Below are 21,303 nucleotides of genomic sequence, written 5' to 3'. Positions count from 1 at the left end.
TTGATACCCGCACTATCTGCAACTTGCCAGCACGTCTCAACCATAGACTCATTCTTAAGTGTTATTTTTGTGTCTTATTAAAGAAGGAAGCATTACTACTTTCATTCAAGAATACCAAACAGGTATACAAGTGCACTGGTACATATGATAGCACCATTTTTTTAACTATGATGTTCATCCAGTTAAATCTTGCATCACCTGCAACCTTGAAAAAACAAGTAAATTTACAATACTCTTTCATTCAACTTTTCATTGCAATGCATATCAAGTGTGCCCATTCCTAACTAAGCTGGATTATAACAAATTGAATAAAAAGCAGTTCCATAACTGGAAGAAGCATGCTAAGTACCATCTAGTAAGGCTACAGGTATAATTTTGGTTTAAGATGCATCTCCCCAGCTGATGTCAGAAATCAAATATTTCACATCCTTGGTTTAGGGAGAAGCTACCTAAACAGCTAGCTAAATAAACAAGGGACAATAACTCTGTCTTTGTAGGATGAATAGGAAAAGTTGAAGCAGCAGTCTCTTCTGTGGTAATGGGGGGGGATACCAGGAAACTGTACAATGGCAGAAGTTTCCTAAATAAGAACTGCTGCCAAAGCAATTATAGCAAGTAATCAAACCTTTCTGTTTGTTTTTACGCTACAAAGACAACAGAGACTTTGCTGCAATCTGAAAAATAAACAATAACCCTTTTCTGCTAATTAATACCAACCTAACAAATGAACTATAGGATATGATCAAAGCTAGCAGTAATAGCAATGTAGTTTTTGTTTGCCTATGGCTTGTGAAATACAAAGTCCTCAAAAAAGAAATTCAGGATCCTTGACTCAAAATAAATACCTAGACATTAAGATCAAGCTTTACAAGCTGTGGTACCGGCTTTGGGAATCCACTTTTTGTATCTCTGTACAGAAAAATCTAGTCTTGTGACTATTTTCAGGAAGCAGCACAGACATTACAGAAGTTATGAACTCAATTTTCAGATTTCAGGCTAGATAAAAAAAACAACCCTCCTTTATCTTCATGACTATGTCACATTCAATACCTTGATCCTAGTAAGATACTAAACACTTTGCATGTGGCAATATAAATGAAACTGTGGAAGACTATGCAGCTATTTCAACATTTCTTTTATTGGCAGGACTTCAGTGCTCCCTTGAACAAATACGTTGTTGTGTTAATCCAATTCCTTTGGATTACGGAGAGTAGCTGCTATATGCACAGCAACAAAAGTTTTCAGTCTTCGTAGCTTCAGGTTTCCTTGTTGCAGTCTTAAAAAGCTGCATTTGAGATCAAACCACAGCCTAACAGATAAGTGATAAAATTGAGCTGAGCACTGAGAATTTGTTATAAACATAGAATCATAGAACGGTTTGGGTTGGAAAGGATCTTAAGATCATCTAGTTCCAAACCCCTGCCATGAGCAGGGACACCTCACACTAGACCATGTCAACCAAGGCTCTTTCCAACCTGTCCTTGAATACTGTCAGTGATGGAGCATTATAAGACATTTCACACAACCAAATACATAGATAGGGAATTCACATGCCACTAAGATATAGCACCATCCATATCGTATATGAGGTTAAAAAGAGTGTCAGTAGTTGAGGTTATATTTTATGCTAAAATGCTATTCAGAAGCTAAATACCTCCTTAGTATTTGAGAAAACTGGCTTTAAAAACCTTTCTTAAAAAAAGAAAGCAAAACAAATCACACAAACCAAAAGCATCACTACATTTTGACCAAAAGCAGAGTATGCATTTAACTGCTCCATAAAAGCAGTTTACAGTCAAGTAAGTTATTCAAAATATTCCTTACACATCTGTCTCCAGTCCCCAGAAGAATTAACTTTAATATTACAGGGACCATCCCAGATGTTAAGATGGAAGCTTTTTAAATTACAAAAAAAAAAAAAAAAAGTTTTAAATACAATAACATTTGCTTGAAGACGTCAGTTATAAAGACATACATGATTACATAGAATCATAGAATAGTTAGGGTTGGAAAGGACCTTAAGATCATCTAGTTCCAACCCCCCTGCCATGGGCAGGGACACCTCACACTAAATCATATCACCCAAGGCCTCGTCCAACCTGGTCTTGAACACTGCCAGCGATGGAGCATTCACAACCTCTCTTGGTTCCCTTCATATTCACTCCACAGAATGAAGATAAACATATTTGTAGATGGAATGTTCACATAAACTGGACACCCAGTCTTCCCCTCAGATTCTCTCCCATACAAGTGCATCTACTCTCTTCATTTGCCTCTCCTTACACTTCAGAAAGTGAAGGTAGTGCAAGAATTTTTTACTTCATTTAAAATACCCAAGATACTTTAACAGAATTGCCATCACTATCACATGAAGTCTTAACAGAAAACGTAACTGTTGCTGGCCCCAGAGGAACTTTACAAAAGATTCAGCCATATATTTATGAATTTGAAATAACAATCAACTTTGTATTTGATAACCAAGAAAAGACTGCATACAAAATTTCTGGAATGCCTGTGTGGGCAATGCCCTTTGTAATTCTGGCGGTTGGTGCACTCAAACAATGGTTTATAGAAGATCTTTCAGATACAATTAGATTGCAGATCATTGGTTCCATCACAACAAGCCTGGAACATCATCAAGTTTAGGCAATATTCACGGGATATTTAACAAAGATGCAGAGGGGTTACTATCAGCATGACCATCTTCTTGCCCTCATCAGATATCCCTTACCCTCTCTTTCTCCAAGTGCACGAAGGAAGGAAAAGGAGACAAGGAGACCAAACAGTACCCATCCCCATGGAGCTTTCTGCCCCACTGCAGGGACTGGGATTTATAATCAAAACTGCCTGGGACACAGACTCCTGCTAGTGTTGCCTGCAATGCTGGCAGGCTGTTGAAGTTACAAAGAGAGAAGCATGAGCCAAAATAAGTACTCTTGCTTGCCAAGCATATAATCCTGGTGCATACTTCCTGATAGGAAAAGGATTTAATAAATATGAGACAATTTCCCTTTCCCTTTGCTTAGAAACTGTCTTCTTTCCCACGTGCTTAAGGTCAGAGAAAAAGAAACAACAGTTTCCACATTTAAAAGAAGCCTAGTTAATTCTCTGCCTGGAATACACAGCTTCATTTGATTAAGAATATTCCGTATTTTCTTAGCAACTCAGGACAACAACCAGGACAAGTTTTGTAATTTAACACAGAGACTCTGTCTCCTGTTACTCATGAAACACTTCAGAACACCTTGGGGGGTTAGATTTTTCGGATATGGCCCCAGCTGTTGCTGGGTCTGCTCTACTGAGTGGTCTACTAATAGGTTGTCTTCTGGTCTGAAATAGTAAAGGAATAAACGTGAAGGATTTGCACTTGAATCATGACATGCCCTTGGTTAAAATTAGAAGGGAAGCCTGCTACAAACTTTCCACTGCCAGATGTTTTAATTAAATAACAGGATACATATAAATTAATGGATAACTTCTGATGCTTAAAAGGCAACAGAAGATAGTAAGTAGAAAAGAAAAATACAAAGGTCAGGGAATCAGCTAACAGACAGTATCACAGCACTGAGGCAATTGTTCTGGTAATTAGTTTAGTGTAATGCCAAACAACTGATACTAGCAAAATACAAGACAAACCCACCCTACGATTTCAAAAGACTCCTCATTAAAGAAAAATTAAGAGCAGCTAACAGTAAATTCAAAAGATCTTGTTGGAGAATAAATGTGAAAGAGGTATTAATAACTACTCTAAAACCCCGCGCCAAAGATAATCTTGAGGCACTTAAGAAAATTCTTACTTTCATAATAAGGTTTCCAAAGAAGAATCAGGTGAGATTTAGGTCTAACAGACAAAGAGTTTTCCACATACTAAAAGGTGCCCAGCAAATGACTTAAGTGCTGCTATGGTAACAATAATGACTGTATTTCCCCTAACTTGCAACATCCTTCTGCTACTTAACATCTTTTCCTATTTGTAGGAGAGGAGGAATTAAGACGTTTTACTCATGACAAGCTGTCAGAAATTTCAGTTGCTAAATATGATATATTTAGATGAATGAACTTAAAAGCTTAGAAAGGATATAGCAAAAAAGTTGACAGTTTTTGGAACAAAGGCTGCAGTGACCAGGCGTCAGTCTCTTCTCCCAAGTAACAGGACAAGAGGAAATGGCCTCAAGTTGCACCAGGGGAGGTTTTTATTGGGTTTTAGAAATATTTCTTCATCTGAAGGGTTGTCAGGCACTGGAACAGGCTGCCCAGGGAAGTGGCTGAGTCACCATCCCTGAAAGTATTTAAAAGACATGTAGATGTGACACTTAGGGAATGGTTTAGTTGTGGACTGGGCAGTGCTGGGCTAATGCTTGGACTTGATCTTAAAAGTCTTTTCCAACCTAAGTGATTCTATGATTCCAAGAACTCACAGATTAAGTTTGTATAGCAGCAAAATTTGCCTGACAGCAAAAGGCACTCTAATTACTCATTTTTACCAGAAGTATTCACTATTCTTTAAAAAAAAAATCCTGCTGAAGTGAATTGGAATTCTCAAATGAAATTGGAAACATTAACTTCTGTCTCCCAGTCATAAAATTTCCATAATTGCTCTCAATCTAACTACTGATCCTCACATACAGAGTTCAAATCCCACTTGACATCTCCTGAAGATATTCCTGTACAGGTAATGATCAAAATGAAACAAAACAGAAGCTAAATCATGTAACTTTTTATTTTTAACCATTACAAATCACAAGGCAAACTTCTTATGTATACATACACACATACTTAAAAGTAAACCCCATTCTCTGTGTTGATTGTCTTTTCACTAATCCTATCGTATCCTATTACTACCATACCTTATACGAGCCTGGAAGCTGGTCTTGAGAACCAAATACGAACCATATGTTCTTGTAAGGAGTGCCAAGGTTATCACAGGCAAAAGGTACGCAGACCATACATGATACAGCATTACAAGACAAACTAGTGGGACCCTCCCCCATATCTAACTGATGCCTATAGATTCACAGCAGACTTATCTGCCACAATGCCCCCACTGCAAATTACAGTTTGCAGGTCCATCCAGTTTTAGGTTCTCCCATACAAGAGAGCTGAGGATATACTGGAACAAGCCCAGCTAAGATGATTCAAGGCTTGCAGCACCTGCCATATGATGAGAGGCTGAGAACGCAGAGATTGTTTGGGAAAGAGAAGGCCTGGGATCAGGTGATCTTATCACAGTGTATAAATTTAATTACTTCAGAAAAGTTACCCACACACCTTAACTGCTGCAGCTCACAAATCTGAGAAAGCAAAACTTTAGACAGTCATTCTGGAATTTTGGCAGCAGCAATTCAGACTACAAATAAATTATGGCATCATTTCTTTACCCCCCATCACAAGGGCACAGAATTTGCTGCAGTTTAGTTTATTGGGCATGGTGACCTCTTAGACTGGAAACAGAGAGCACTGTGCATGGAAACACGTGTCATGGCCTGAATCAGAAGGTTACCTTTACTCACAGCTGGGTAGTCCAACTACCTCTGATCTGAGCACCAATGGACAGTTTCAAAACTGCAGTGATAGTTCACAGACTCATCTTCACATACAGACAATTCATAGAGCACTTCAGTCTCATCCAGGGAACCGACTATACCAACTTCCATATATTTTTCTTTTGAAGAAAATACAAAGTCCAGTAGGCTATGTTAGAGGTAAAATACATAAGAGAAGTCCACTTGCAGCCTGTGTAGAGCTTAAGCTGCTTAAATAAATTTCTTGACTTGGAAGAAAACAATATAAATCAAGTTACAATACTCTTGAGACTCTGGGGAAGAGAAAAAAGTGACGGATCTTTGGCATCTTATTACAAAAACTCAGCACATCTGATTTACAACTCTCATAATGGCATCTCAACCTTTTCTGAAAGGTCAGGAGATACCTCATATTTAGTAACACTCGGGTCTCCTAATGCTTATGTAAGCTGCAGAATGACATAGATACAATACTCATAAGACCACCAAAAATAAAATCATTCAAAAGCATTCAGAAGTATCTCAATACATAAGTCTTTGCATTTTGGCGGTAAAAGAAGCATGATTTTCACCACAACAAATCCTTCCCAAAAATGTATTTTCTGTCTGCCTATCAGCTCCTATATTATAACACCTTCTTTTGTGTGAACTTACAGATTCATATATATGAGTGATAGATTATAAAATCACTCTATAAATGTCACTCTAAATAACAATTTTCATGCAAGAACTTTTTTAACTGAGAAGTCACATTTATCACCCCCAAAGTAACACCCTCTTTAGCACTGCAATCAGAAATCGAAAGCTAGTGGAAGTCAAAGTCCAGGACTGGTACCTATTCATTCCACACGCACTAGTGACTTTTCTCTTGCCATCACTTCTTGTCCTGCAGCATGCTAAGAATTTAAACAAGAGTTCCTCAAAACTTCTACACTAAAATTGCAAGTGTGTTTTGAAGAACAGCAGCAAAAACATAAAGCATACAAATGATTCAAAAAAGTAATTATAACCAAATCACTAGATGTCTGATGACAGATTTCCAGATCAAATTGGAAAACTGAATATAGTACACAAATTCTCTTGGCTGAAAAGCACTGAACTTCTGGCAAAATTCCTGCAGAATATTTTAGCCCTCTGCAGAATTACCAGCCCTTCAGGGTATCAGCATCAAAAGACAGCTTTGTCATGTGAATGACTGCATATTGTTGAAATGTAAGTATGCCTATGGCAGTGGTTCCCAAGCATAGAGACAAGTCAGTAAACTGAAAGGTTTTTCATGCAAAGGAAGATATACCTGAGAAGATAATGAGGCATCTCCCTTAGTCTAGCCAGGTGAAAGGCACCACAACTCTTTTCAAAACAAAAGTTTACAAGTCCTGCATGGGAGGATATTCAACTTAACCTGGTTTTGCAGGAGAAGAATATATTCTAATTATGTTGATGTAAGGGTCTGTATTAGGTTCTCATTTGCAGCAATAGTTATGTTACCTATGTTTAAACAAAGAATTCTGAGGCATCTGTTTCAATTTCAGCTAAAACCCTGAATGTGACTACCTTCATATAAAGCAACAGGAAACCTTCCATATTAGTGTACCATTTAAAAATGCAGCTGTAGATCAGGTAACATTTTACTGCTCACAGTAGACACAAAGTTTTGCAACCTTTGCATCATATTATCAGACCACTCTCAACTCATGCCAAATGTTTCTTTAGCAATGACTAGCGGAGGAAAAGCCATCTTCAATTCTTCAGCAGTACACAACTTTGTAAACGACAGTAGTGTTTACTTCAGAGTTAATTCAAGGGGAGACCAAAAGAGACAAGAGAACAGAAGAAAATGAAGTGGGGAGGAAAGGTTACAAAGTGCTTGCTTGGAGCAGAAAGGATGAAGGGAACCATGCCTTTAAAGGATGAACTGAAGTGGAAGGGAGGGAAATCACTCAGAACAGTACATCTATTGCTGAAAATGGAAGCCCAACTTCAGTTGTGTAACATAACCTCCATACGGACTACAGATATACTCAGCCTCCTATTTTAAAGGCATCTCCAAGTACATTCTTGTTTTAAAGGTCCCATGATAGGAACAATAGTTCAAACGTACCGTCCTTGAAGGATCCATGGACACAGAGCTTCCCACCGATACCACAACTTCAATATGCTCAAGTTAAGTATTGAAGAAAAAAAGTTACAATCTAATTAGTGGCCACATTTGTCGTTCTACTGTTTGTACCTACCAGATACGTATGACCAAAGGTACAAAAAAAAAAAAAAAAAAAAAAATCACAGTCTTTGCTATAAACCAGGCAAACAAATAGTGTCATAGTTAGAAATGTCTCTAGTACCTCCAGTTCCAATTCACTCCTACACAGTGGCACATTTTCCCTCCATGCTGTCATAGTTTACATACCATTTGAGACTAATAATGCTCTGCAAAAATATGTTGAAAGAAAACAAATCTCTGTAATTTTACTTTATGATACTGTAGAAATAATTTGAAGCTTGCAAAAATCTACTGGCAAAACATGGTTTGTCATCTATAAAAAGATTTGTTAATACCCTAACAACAGCAAACAAGCAACTTGAAAAACGGTACAAGTGTAATTCCCATGATAGCAGAATCTTGCTGTTCTAATAAGAATATTTAGTAGTCGTAAAACTTTATTTTAACAGATGTAAAAGTTGCTATTTTACAATTGTTATTCTTTCATTTTATAACAGAAGTATATACTGTAAAACTTTCCAAGTTGGTTTCTGCACAGAAAATTGTTCTGCCATGTGAGAAAGTTAAAGGAACTTCGCTAAGAGAATTTCCACATTCAAGTATCAGAATCATCAGAAACTATCAGAGATTACTACTACATATGAAATCATCTAGGGAAAAAAAAAAAAAGAAGATTTAACTGTACAAAATCAGACATTTTTAGTCCGATTTTGTTATGCAGATGCAATTTGAGTCACAGGTGTCATGAAACACTGTTGCTTTCCATAAGCATATAGAAACCCTCTTCCTCAAATCAGGAAGAGATTATTTCAAGAATTGGTGCTGACAGCAGACAAATGCGTTATGACACAGTGCTGTCCCGCAGATTCCCCACACATACATGTAGCAGCAATAGACTAGGAGATAAGTGACCAGCTCCAGTACACTGGTTGGAGGCAGAACCTGAAGCAGAAGCTGTCCTTCTCTGAAAGAAATTACGAACTCCATACCCCTGCAAAACAAACAAACAAGCAAACTACTTTGTTTCACCCCCCCCCCCAGAAAAAAAGGGTTCATCTTTAATCCACTTTATACTAAAAAGAAGAGGGTGGTGGAAGATCAAGATCTGACAAACTGCCACAGAAACTGTGGGTAACACACGAGAACTACCTAAGACAGTACAATTCAAAAATTTGATAAAGCTGGACATACTTCCAGAAGCACTAAGTGCCCACTGCACCGCTAAGCTTCAGCTCAAATATATATATATTAAGTCACCTAACTTGACTAAAATTTAAAAAAAAAAAAACAAAAAAACCCCACATATATAACAAACTACCTTTTCTACTAAAAAATTACTTCAAAGAGGGAAACTGCAAAATTTAATTAAAAATGGATTCAAGTTTAACAGAGAACAGCATCCAATAACAAATAGACCAAAAGAAACCAGCACTCAAGAAAACTACAATTAACTCCTAGTAAAAAAAGTCGTAAGCCGTTACTAAGGTTGGAAGAGACAAAAAAAAAAAAAAATCCCATGGCAATGTCAATGCATTTTAGAATATCATCTTGTGCTAGCTCCTGATGCTTAAAACTTCAAGCAAGGACTAAGATAACTTCCTCATACACCATGTAATACAAATTCTAACGCATAAAAAAAAACCCAACCACCAACCTTAAAACAACAACAAAAAAACTTCACCAGGCAAATTAATCTTCCCACATCATTCAACAGTTTATGTAGACAAGATGTTTCTAGAAAATTAGGGCTCATGACAGTGACTGAACAGTTCATCCAATAAAAACTGTTTTCATGTGGTCCCAGTCCAAAGGTTTAATGCTGCTATATATGGCATATGTCTCATCCTTTATCTAAAGCATATGGCATACTCTAAACCAGTACCAACAGCTGGGGAATTTTATGGTAAACCAACCACCTTCCTCATAGGTGCTCCACTGTGATGAAAGTTAAGAGAATGAAGAAAAAACTAAAAAAAAAAACTAAAAAAAAAAATTAAAACAAAACCAGGGGAACTGAACAAAAGTCTGAAAAAAAAAAAAGCAAAGAAGCTGCATTTCTATAAAAGCAAAAAAATAAGTGAATCAAATCTGCTCCCAATATATGGGAAGCATGTTTTGGTTTTTCACATAGGCTTTTAAAAATCCATTTGCAGGCAACAAATAAAACATTCCTAGCCCAGTACTTCCAAGTCCCATGATTCCTCAAGATGAACAGTTAAATTATTTCAACTTTTGAATAAGTCAGCATAGTAAAATACACTTCAGCTAACATATCGGTATTTTTATAGGGCTTCATTAGGCTTTCTTGAAACACAAAAAAGAGAGTTATGATATGTAACAGACAAGTAATGAAGCTGCCAGCATCATGCTTTTCTATCAAAGCCAAAATCGTACAAACTTTTCCTCCATAAAGAACTGTCTCACATTTGATACTTTATCTCTAGTTGTCACGGTTTAAGCCCAGCCAGTAACTCAGTTAAGACTGCAAATACCCTATCAGAATTATTGATCTTGGAATGATTGACGGATAAAAGTAAAATGTAGGGTTCTATGTTTTACTAAATTTGCCAAAACAAGTCCGCACAGGTGTGGGGGGAGATGGATGGGGGTGTGCCATGGTAAAAAGGTCTCTATCTTCAGCCCCTTCAGGTCTTCAAAAAGCAGGAATATCCAGTTAAATTTGTTATATGTGGTTTCTTAAAACTATTCTATTTGAATCAATCATGCTGGCACTCTCCCCAAGTCAGAACACTGTCATTCACTACCATGCTCTGTATTAAGATTTCATTTTAGTTTTGGATGAGGTTTTTAAACATAAACCTCTAGTGATGCAAGTCATTTTATAGAACACTTTTATGGAGAAGGCACCTTTTTCGACCCAGCATTTTCTCACCTGCAATGCAGGACTGTAGTACTCCCAAATTCACTTACATACAGCATCCTTACTTTCTGAAATTACATTCTGACTAAATTCAACTGAGAAAAAAAAATAAATTGTTTTAATATGCTACATGTTTCACCTTTTCTATTGAATGGAATTAAGAGAAAGTCTGAGAATATGGATCTCAGTCTTCAGAAATGTGTCTTACCCTTCTGAATGAAAATATTACAATCTACTCAGAAAAAGTTACAATGGTCTCATTGTAAGCAAATGTCATACTCAAGGATAGGAGGGGAAAGAAAAACTGTAAGTGCACAGATCTCATTAAACATTAATTGCTTTCTATAAGACACATCCTTAAGTACACAAACAGTATAGAAAGCACACTGAAACTGAGTTCAAATATCCAACAGCTGAAGTTAATTAACATGAGATAACTACAGGTCAAAACAGGTTTAATACTATATCACTTGCAATTGGGGTTTGTACAGAAGTAGTAGTATTGATATGTAGCAATCTCAGCCTTGATCCAAGCAGCTGCCTCTTACCATTAGGTAGGTAGCTGGCTGTCAAAGATCACTGCAACACAAAACCGTTCGCTACAGAGGGGACAAAGCAGCCATAAGACCAAACATGCACTTAAGTATGAAGTTTATGCTGTGACATTCTTTGGGTTTTGATAGTGGCTTCTGCTCCACTTCCCCACCTCATTTCCTCCAGACATTTGCTTCAGATTCATGGTCCAATAATGTAATATCCTAAAAGGAAAAGTACCCAGAAAGCTATTCAAGGAAAAGGATCCAGTGCCCTAAGACAGTATCAGTGATGTACTGGCTTGCTCTTTCACCAAATTTCTTTAACCAATTGATGATGGAACAACAGCAGTTACTGTATTATTTAAGTACAGCATTTAAGTACAACTTCATAAAGGAGTAAGCCAAACAGGGGATAAAGAGGCTTCTTCCAGCTTAGGAAACAGCAAACAGTTCATTTATATATACTGACTACAAAGTACAAAACTTGTTCAATTTGGAAATTGAAAAAGAACTTGCAGTTCCAAAGTCAAAATGTTCAAACTCAAAGGAGCTTGACTCAGTGTACTCTAAAATATTTTATTAATGAATTCTTGCTTTCCACAAACATGAAACCTAAGTACGTATTTTTATCATCATATTCTAATTTTGGTTTGATTTTCAGAAGAAGTAGGATATATGCTGAGTCAATCAGAATTTAAAAGTTTGCCTAGTCCACATTCAAAAGCCTGCAACAAGAATATACATTTTAATCCCATATACAGGACAATTGAATGTTTCAAATTAGAAAAAGCTGTTTTAATTTTCCATTGTGGTAAGACAGCACATCATGCATTTTAAATATGTACTGAAGAATGTTATTAAAAATATAAAAACTATCTTCTTAAAACACTGTAGTCAAATTCTTATTCAGGCCACTAAAAAGAATACCACAGTTAAAGTCTATACTTCTCAAGCCACAGTAATGGGATAGCAGTAATTTACAGTAAAATCTGGTGTTACATTTAGCTGTACAACACTACTAATTATAGAGTAATTTCAACAATAAATATTTGGTTAAACTCTGCTTTGTCATCAGTGTAAGCAATTTAAGATGAAACTGATCTTTCAAAGAGCCCACACTTTTTTAGTCTATTTTTATTTTCTGGTAACTGAACATCTTCTACGGAACTTTTTTCCAGAACTACCACTTTGCAAACAGAAAACCATATAGACAATGTAGAAGCAAAAGGAAAATTCAAATCTGGAGCACCAAGGCAATACACAGTTCCCTTTAAACTGCCCTTGGCCAACACTATTTTACCATTCAGTATCAAAGTCTTCTAACAATGACCTCATAGAGCACACAGGCTGCATCACTTAACAGCAAGGTAAGTTAGAAGACAGGTCAGAAAGAATGCAGGGAAGAGAAACCGACACAAATGAATATGCGCACCATGGTAGATGCAGTATCAAGTAAAACATCCAGTTAACCCCCTAGACGCTGACAGTCTCCAGTTTTACAGGGAGTATCTTCCTGCAATGCTCCTTCTCAATAAGGTCTCTGAAGAGCCAAGGTACTATTAATGAAAGCACTACACAGATGAACGGCAGTAGGACCTTATCTCCATTAGAGAGACAAAAAAAATAACCAAAAACCAATAAAATATAACTACCTGCTTCTGAGAGTATTCAGAGCCAGAAAATCAGTTTTTATACAAGAGGCCAACCTAGCTGGTCAGGCCTTCAGAGAATCTTGTAAGTCCAGTCATGAAACATGTGATGTGCAGAGCAAAAGGTAGGCATCTGAAATTCTTCTTTATGAGACCTCATAAAGATTACCTACAACTGAGTAAAGAATTAAAGGAGATGCAGCCCAGTTTTCCCCTAGAACTAGGAAGATAACACAGAATGCAGGAATGTATAAGGCAAGAAGGTGAAAAGAATTACTGGAAAAAGGATTCGTGTTTTGTTTGGGTTTCAAGTTTTACATATCTAGTCCATAGATTTCTCCTGACTGCTTCTATTTTCAAGGTAGTATGTCAGATATAAGGAGCTACATGAATAATATAAAATGGAGAAACGAAGTCAGAAGCTGGAAACTGAAATCAGACAGTGCCATTCAGCATTACTGTCAGCAATGCCTACACAGCTTGCTGGGCAGACAACAGCACTTGCATAGTTGCTGTAATGTAGTGTTTACACAGTGCCACCAACCTATCAGTCACTACTGCAATGGAAACAAACATTTTTTTTCCTCCATGCCAATTAAAATAAACAAGCCTGTATTCCCATTGAGCTGCCCCACTTGCATGACATGCAAGCCTATAACCTCATACCATACACAGAACATTCTTTTCTTATTTGACTAGCCAAAGAGAATGGCTATTTTTGGATTACCCAATATTAATTAATCAATGATCTGTTGATGTGGCCTACACTTAAGAGTGTAAATCTTCACAAAGCACTCAAAGTGAAGTCTATGTAGGAAATAAGTTACCAGTAAAATTACCTTCACGGAAGAGTTTATATCACAAACATTTTAATTAATAAGTAAGATTTGCTAAAAATCTAAATATTTACTGTATCGCTAGTATGTTCTTTCCTCTATAAGATTACAAAACTGACAATTTAAACCATGTAAATTTATTACAACAGCGGAAATACTGGACAAGTTGAAACAGAACACAGAACTTCACCTATTTAGTAAATTCCTACAGTGAATTTTCTGACATTAAAAAAAAAAAATTAATCACAAGTTACCTTTCACTCCAGTAGAAGTCTTGAAAATTAGTAGAATCCAGTCAACTGTGACAACTGGGTAACAGCACAATATCTTCTTTGCCTGTCAGAAAGAGTTAAATTTGGAGTCAAATTACATCGAAAACTATCCCACCCACTGAGTGAATTAGAAAACCAAAGTGAAACTGAACTGTGCTAAAATGAGAAATACCTTTTGTAAATGTGAACGACCTTTCTCATAGGAAGAAAAAAAAAAAACAAAAAACAAACCACCAACACAGTCATTTAACTTGCTCTTTGATTATCTCTCCTTCTAAAAAAATGGAAGTGTGGCAGTTAATTGTAAAGTCTAACACTCTTAAGTCAAGTCTTTCAGTTCAGAAAACGGAAAATAACCCCGTACAATGTAGTTTGACTTCTTGTATAACCTAGGCTATAACACAATCAGACACTTCCACATCCCCTTTTCTTGCTCCCATCCTCCTTTCTTGTGTCCCGCCATTGTTCAAGTATACAACAAATCATTTTCCAGCACTACTTTTCTTGGGTTAATTTTGCGTGCAATGAGGAGAAAGCCCACCTTCCCTCCTCCTGATCCCCCCAACTTATGATCAGTTCCAGAATGAAAACACCACTAGAATTAGTACATCTTTCTCAGGAAAGCATTTAATCTTGCTTTAAAGATATCTAATGGCAAATATGCTATACACAACAACCTTCGGTAAAACCATTTTGAGCCTACTGAAATTTACACACAGTAAAACAAAATGTAGAAAACCTGTCCTCTTTCAACAATTAGAGTACTGCACTAGAGACATAACTATTACTAATGTAAACCATTTAGATCCTTTTCCTGTCACTAAATCTTTTCATAGCCATGATTAATGGTTGTCACTCACATTACACGCACAACTATCACCATTTTAGTTTGTTCCATCCCTTTTTAATCCTTAAATAGATGAATCTTTGTACTGAAACATGCTTTCCAGTCCTTCATGTAACTTCTGCAATTCTTTCAGGTTATTACTCTCCACTTTGTAAAGTTTAATGCCAAAAGTGAACACAGAATTCCAAAACAAATCACAAAAGCACCAACTACAGACAGGTTTTATTACCTTGTCATGTATTTTATAAATTGTTTATATGCCTAGTTTAATTTTAACAACAACTTACAGAGAACTTATGTGCAAATTATTATTATTCACAACCCACAATATGTCTTTCAAATGTATTTACTTCCCAGAACACTTTCTCATTCTCTATGACCCATGTTGTTCATCCTTAAATGTATGCTTAGGAGATGGCTACATGAAAAATGCATATTTTGACTATATCTGACCTCACTAAATTAGTCAGATTATATTGAATACAATAAGAAATGCAATTATTCTTCAGATTACCCTCTCTAAATGAGATATATTCAGTGTTGCTGCTGAAACTCCATTAATTCACATCAACAAGTCAGAAGGGCTTCAGAGCACTGCATTTCCTCCTACTTTTTAAGTCGTATCAAAAAGTGGTAATAAAATCTGTTATGAATTGACTGCAATTGCTGGAGATTTATCAAACTGGAAGGGGAACAACAGCTATATTTTCAAAGAACTGAAGCCTGGAAGTCTATTCCACATGGCCCTGACTGTTCAGTTTGAACTCTCCCTCTTCTTTACTGCAAGATGTGTGCGCACAGAATATGTACAATATGTACAGCCTTGTCTGGACCATTCTAAATGATATTGCTACAATACAAGCCCATCTGCCATGGGTACAGACTGTTGATACAAACGTTGAGATCCATAACCTCTGAGAACATGAAAGGGAAGGTCACAGCATAAGCACAAAGCGAATCAAACTCATTAGAACTTTAAGCAAGAGAAAGCAGTTTAACTTCCCACCGTAGAGGTTAAGACCAGATAGAAAACAGCATGGCAAGCAGAAATGGAAACTTGTTGGGAAGGAGTAGAGTAGGCTGAAGCAGGATGCTTCAGCTGAACACCCTTTCAGGACTGCTTCTGTGTAACCCAGGATGGCACAAAACTGGTTCTGAACTAGGTCTGTTCTATAACCGGACAGCTCTGCAGCTTAGGAGCTGAATTTATCTGATGTTTGAAACTTAAAAATATCACACCGCTTTTTATTCCAAACACTCCAGGTCTGGAAATGTGTTTTTGTGAGATCTTGCTGAAGGCTAAGTTTTGCACAACTACGTGCTTGTTGCATTTCACTAACACTCTGGAAGCACCCATGCTAGCAGACTGGAAAATGAGGCAGCAAAGCCAAGTAAAGCACTACCTGTCAATGAAAAGGCTATAAATTAGACTGTTTTAATTAAAAATCTGTCTTAGACAGCTTTACATGAAGAAAAAACAAAACAACAACAAAAAAAAAAACAACTAACTGATCTGCTTGCTAGTCATTACAGGTATCAAAGCACCTTAACCTAAGTTTACTCCCTAGCTGGCTATTACCTGTTCCCAGTCAGTGATTTATTTCAGAAGCTGTTTCTGGAAATCCTAATCATTAAGATGACAAACCCTCAAACCAACTCCCTTTCTGTCAATCGGCGATCATTCATACAGTAACCTCCCTTAAGCCCATTCCAGCCATACACATGCATGCACAGTACTATTAACATCAGAAGGCATTATCTTCAACTCAGCGGTATCCTCATCTGTGGAAAAATGATGCACTAAAAATGTTACCACAGAGTTAATAGCTCTTTTGAGAGTATTCAGACTTTACTGCCCTGTAATCAAAGCCTCCCAAAAGAACAATAATAGGAGATGAACTTTGGACCTAAATTTATAAATAACACCTCAGTTTTTTAAAGCTGTCAGTGCTTAATGTTCACACAGAGGCCAGGTCATCACATGTTGAAAGGTAAACTTTTTATAACAATAGATAAAGAACACACACAATAGGATTCTAAGCTGACTTTCAGTCTCTTAAGAAAATTACGAATGCACAGTCTTCCTCAACTTCATCCCCTACCTAATTACCGATAAACAGCTCTAGTGCAGAATTCTATTTAGCACATTTTTCTGCAGTTGCTCACTTAGAGCTGAAAGAAACTGCCCAAGATGCAAACAGATGAAGTTATCAGAATGAGGAGTGGTGTTCTAGCAGGAAAAGGAAAAAAAATTAAACACTCCTCTCGCACCGATGGGTGCGGGAGAGTAACCAGCAGAAAACAGGACATATTTTCAGGGAAAAATCCTCCTCTCCTCCTTGTCTCTGACGAGGAAGTGGCGGACGCGACACGGCAGCAGATGCGAGTCCGGGCGGGACCGCGGGAGCACGCCCAGCGCTGACGGGCCCTGCCCCGGCAGGCTCATAGGGCAGAGCGGCGGGCGGGCAGTGCCCGCCGGGGCAGCCCCGCGAGGGAGATTTGAACCTGAGCGGCGAGGAGCTGCTGCCCGCGGCGCAACTCGCTGGAAGTAGCGCCCAAACCCGTGGCGGAGACGCGGGAGGGAGAAGCCGGCCCCTTCAGAAACTCCAGTCCGCCCAGGAGAGGTGAAAGGCCCCAGGGCGAGGAGGGGCTGCGGCACCGAGATGATCTCCCCCACCCAGGCCACCGCTCCGGACACGGTTCCTCAGGGCCGCTGCCGCCCCCTGCCGTCCCCGGCTCTGACAGCCCTCACCGACCGACCGACCGACCGACCTCACACCCGCCCAGCAGCCGCTCGGGGCCGGGAGAAAGGGTGCAACTCGGCCCACAGGACGATCACCCGGCCCGGCCCGGCCCCGCCCGCAGCCCCCGCATCCCGCATCGGACGGCGGAAAGCGCTGACGGATGCAGGGCAAAGCGGCCCCTCAGCGCATAGCAGCCCCCCTTCTCCGCCGCAGCGCTGCGGCTGCCCAGCGCCCTCTTGCCGCGTCCCCCGCCAGCGGGAGGCAGGGCTGCGGGTCGCAGCGCTCGAGGACCCACTCCTCGCCAGTACCTGCTGCCCGAACGCCTACCACCGACCAGCCTCACACACGATACCGAAGTTGCAACTGCAGCCGTCAGCGCAGTACGGGAGAACCCCCCGCCGGCACCGCCCCACGGCCAATCCGCGCCATGCCCGCCCCCGCGCCCCGATGCCATTGGTTGGAGCTCCAGTCAATCGTCACAGCGGGAGCTCTGGCCCCGCCCCCTCTTGCTGGGCCGTTTCCAGCAGCCGCCGCTCGTGAGGGGTGCGGTGGGGTTGGGCTCTTCGGTGGGGGAGTTGCGTGGTGAGGTGGGCGTCGGGGGTGGCACCGGGGCAGTCTGGACACTTGCACGAGAGGGACGGCTGCCTGGGAGCGCTGCAGGCGAGCCACAGCACCGGGCAGGCTGTCCGGTGTGCAGCAGGCGTCGCCTTCCCCCTGCCCTCTTCGGCTCGCCGGGCGCGGCTCCGGGCGGCGGGATGCCGCTGTCCTCCAGTCCCGTGGCTGTGTCTCCACGCAGACTCGTAATCCGCTGGTATTAGGCGGAACGAGCTCTTGGCGGGCTGCGAAGGAGGCCAGTGGCACCGCGGGTTGGGCGGGCGGGAGTACTGAAGGGAGGAGGCGGTTACCCTTCCTAGCTGGGCCTCGCGCCGGGTGGACACGGGCACACCGGAGGGAGCTCAGCGGGGTCCCAAGGTGGCCGGGCCAGAGCACCCCTCCCGTGCTGGGAGGCTGAGGGTCGGGACTGATTTAGCCTGGGGAAGAAGTCACGCTGGAGGGCTCACAGCAGCCCCCAGCACCCATGGGAAGGTGGTTGAGAAGACACAGCCAGTGCGGCGTGGTGGGAGGCTGAGGAGAAACAGTCGAGAGTTGAAATGAGAGGTTCAGGCTGGGTGAAAATAAGCTTTCGTTGCTCCTGAGAGCAGCCGGGCAGTGGAGTGAGCTCCTCGGGGTTTTTACACTCCAAAACGGGGACAGCCCTGAGCAACACCTCCTCTGACCACGCAGCTGGCTCTGATGTGAGCAGAAGATTGGAATATAGATCTCCTTTCAACCTGTATTTTCTAATGTTCTACAGACTTGATAGGGATTGTCCTTCACTTAGCTAAAGATGGTTCTGATGACTTTGTGGATGGTGACTGCTGAGAGACCAGATATGAAAAACCTGATGTTGTGTAATGGCAGCTGCTGGGCCGCACAGGCTGCAGGCCCCAGGGGTGCTGTGGGCAGTCTGCCCTTGACACCACCTCCTCCTAAAGGCAGGTCTTTAAGCCTTTGGGCTCTCCTTTAAACCATGTATTAGCCTTTTCATTCCCTTTGTAAATTCTAGCATACAAAAGGTGTGTCAAATCGTGGACTGAGAGGTGATATTTTGGCCTGCAATTTGTGCATGTACGTACAAGAAAAAGAAAACGCTGGGAGAGAAATGTAGTACTAACAGGTGTAAAAAAAAAAACCACAAACCCCAAACAACCAAAAACCAAAACAACTAAACAACTAGCTGGTTAAGGAAATGAGGCCTCTCTTAGCTTTGATCTTTTTTTCTCATTACATGCAGTCATACTGAATTTACATAATCCAGCACACAGTAAATGTTACCTGTGCAACTTTATCCCTTTCATGAATTAAAACCTAAAGTTAACCACAGACTTCCCACCTCACCCTCATATGCACACCAAGCCATGACTATTTTTTTTTTCAGTGCACAGAAGAAATTTTTCTCCTTTAGAGCAGACCTGTGCAGTGAAATAATTTATATGTAATTCCAGTGTCATTTCTAGAAAAATTAGGGCAAGCAGGGGGAGGAGCAGGATCATGACAGGCTGCTGAGAGTTTTTTAAGAATTCTGTAAAAATTGTAAGATGCCAGGTTTCCTTTATCAAAAATCTCTGTGATGCCATGTGCCATACTTGAATCTGATTTTGTGAAGGGGTTGAGGGATGTGTTTTCACAATGCCAATCTTAAGATGCTGGGGTCTAATTTAGAGTAGCTTACTACTGAAAATGAAGTCAACAGGCATTATACCATAAATATTCTGGGTATTTCGTAAGATCAAGAAATCAAGTCCTGTTAGAAACAGATTAATACCTTTTCTTTAATCTTGATGCTTCAGAGGTAAAAACGTCCCTGCAGCTCATAGGAGTGCTGTTAAAGGAAATTAATGTAAGCACACAGAGAGGCAATGAGTTGGCAGTGAATAGAGTGAAAGCAGTTTTAGATACCTGCGCTTAATTCCACATTGTTAAGTGAAAGAGATGAAGAATCAATAATTAAAGAAGCAATTATAATGCATGTGCACAAGCAGTTTTAATTCTTACTAGCTATATTGCTTTACTTTGTAATCTTCATGTTTTATTTATTATAGTGTATAAATTAAGCTAATGAAATACTGTAGTATCTGTTGCTCTACGTTCAAAAATGGCATTAAAAAAAGCCTTTGACTCTTTGAAAGAGGAGATGGAGTATCATTTGTGTAATTTTTCTTTTTCAGGAAAACCAGTCACTGTGCTTTTTTTATTTTCTTCGATATAGCAGATGCTAAAATTACCACAGCACCAATTGGTTAGGATCTTACTTCTAGGTGCTTCTTATATGCAGAATGGACTCTAAAACTCTGTATGGGATCTTCCCTGGTTCATTCCTCAGATGCTTTGACATAAGGAATGATAGACTATGCTCCAGTTTCTCAAGAAATAATACAGCAGCTTCACATGCCTGCATAGAAGCAATAGCTGCTACTATAAAAGGCTTAATTTACAGGCTCAGCTGTTGGTCTCTGCAGCTTTCTGAGGCTACCTGAGTCTGCACCATCCAAACTGCTCTTTCTTAATGCTAGCACTTGTGTGACTGCCAGTATTTAATACCATTGGCCTGACAAAGTTTAATCGGCACAGTACTACAGACAGCTGCACCTGCAACAATATGGTCTTCAGTAATGTTGCCAATGTTTATAAAACCAGTGGAAACGCCTGTAATGAAATTTCCCGAGTTGCAAAAAGTCAGGAAGAGTCTGAAAGAAATTGCTTCAGACTCTTTTTTCTTCATCCCTCAGAGGGACTTGGACACCTCTGCTGAGAATCCCAGTTAGCTGTGCCTCCCCGAGAGCTTTAATTATGCCAATGTTTCTTCTCACACTCGTTTTGGGCCTTTTTTTTTCCTGAAAAGATCTGCTGCCTTATGACAAACTTTCCTTCGTCTCTGATGTTCAATTCTGAAAAAGTAAATAAACCGTTTCACTCAATTTAAAAGTTATGCTGCTTTTCTTTAAACAGTATAAAATATAACACAATTTTTGGTGTATACTTTTCCTTAACTCTTTTACTGTGGGATGTACGTGGCCTAAAGTGTAGACAGATATGGACAATTTCATAAGCAGAATAATGAAACATCTGAGTAGCCAGATAAAGTCTGTGTCATTCTCCCTACAGCATGTCAGGTGGCAATTTTCATAAGCTGCTGTTTTCTTTGGAGATACACTGCTGCTGCACTACTACTAGAGAAATGCCATTAATGCAGCT

At 39.7% G+C, this 21,303-nt stretch overlaps 1 protein-coding gene across 16 annotated transcripts in view; it reads right to left on the bottom strand.

Annotated features, from left to right (window-relative positions):
- EPB41L2 (erythrocyte membrane protein band 4.1 like 2) overlaps positions 1–17,946 on the bottom strand; it is a 99,708-nt gene extending 81,762 nt beyond the window's left edge. For 13 of the 16 annotated variants that reach the window (XM_061474918.1, XM_061474917.1, XM_061474924.1 and 10 more), the window contains exons 1-2: positions 17,817–17,945; positions 13,900–13,981 (exon numbers count right to left, since the gene is read on the bottom strand). The gene's annotated coding sequence lies outside the window, so the exon portion shown is untranslated. Of the gene's footprint in view, positions 1–13,899; positions 13,982–17,816 lie in introns of all 16 variants that reach the window. The other 3 variants (XM_061474921.1, XM_061474930.1, XM_061474919.1) reach the window with 2 other exon arrangements.
- Between the last annotated feature and the right edge of the window lie 3,357 nt (positions 17,947–21,303).

This window comes from Pezoporus flaviventris, unplaced genomic scaffold (genome assembly GCF_033815535.1).
Source record: "Pezoporus flaviventris isolate CSIRO_AGI_PZ_B2104156 unplaced genomic scaffold, CSIRO_AGI_Pfla_v1 ptg000081l, whole genome shotgun sequence".
NCBI classification, from domain to species: domain Eukaryota; kingdom Metazoa; phylum Chordata; class Aves; order Psittaciformes; family Psittacidae; genus Pezoporus; species Pezoporus flaviventris.
Note: the sequence above shows the minus strand (reverse complement) of the source record. Positions and strands in the feature narration are given on the sequence as shown.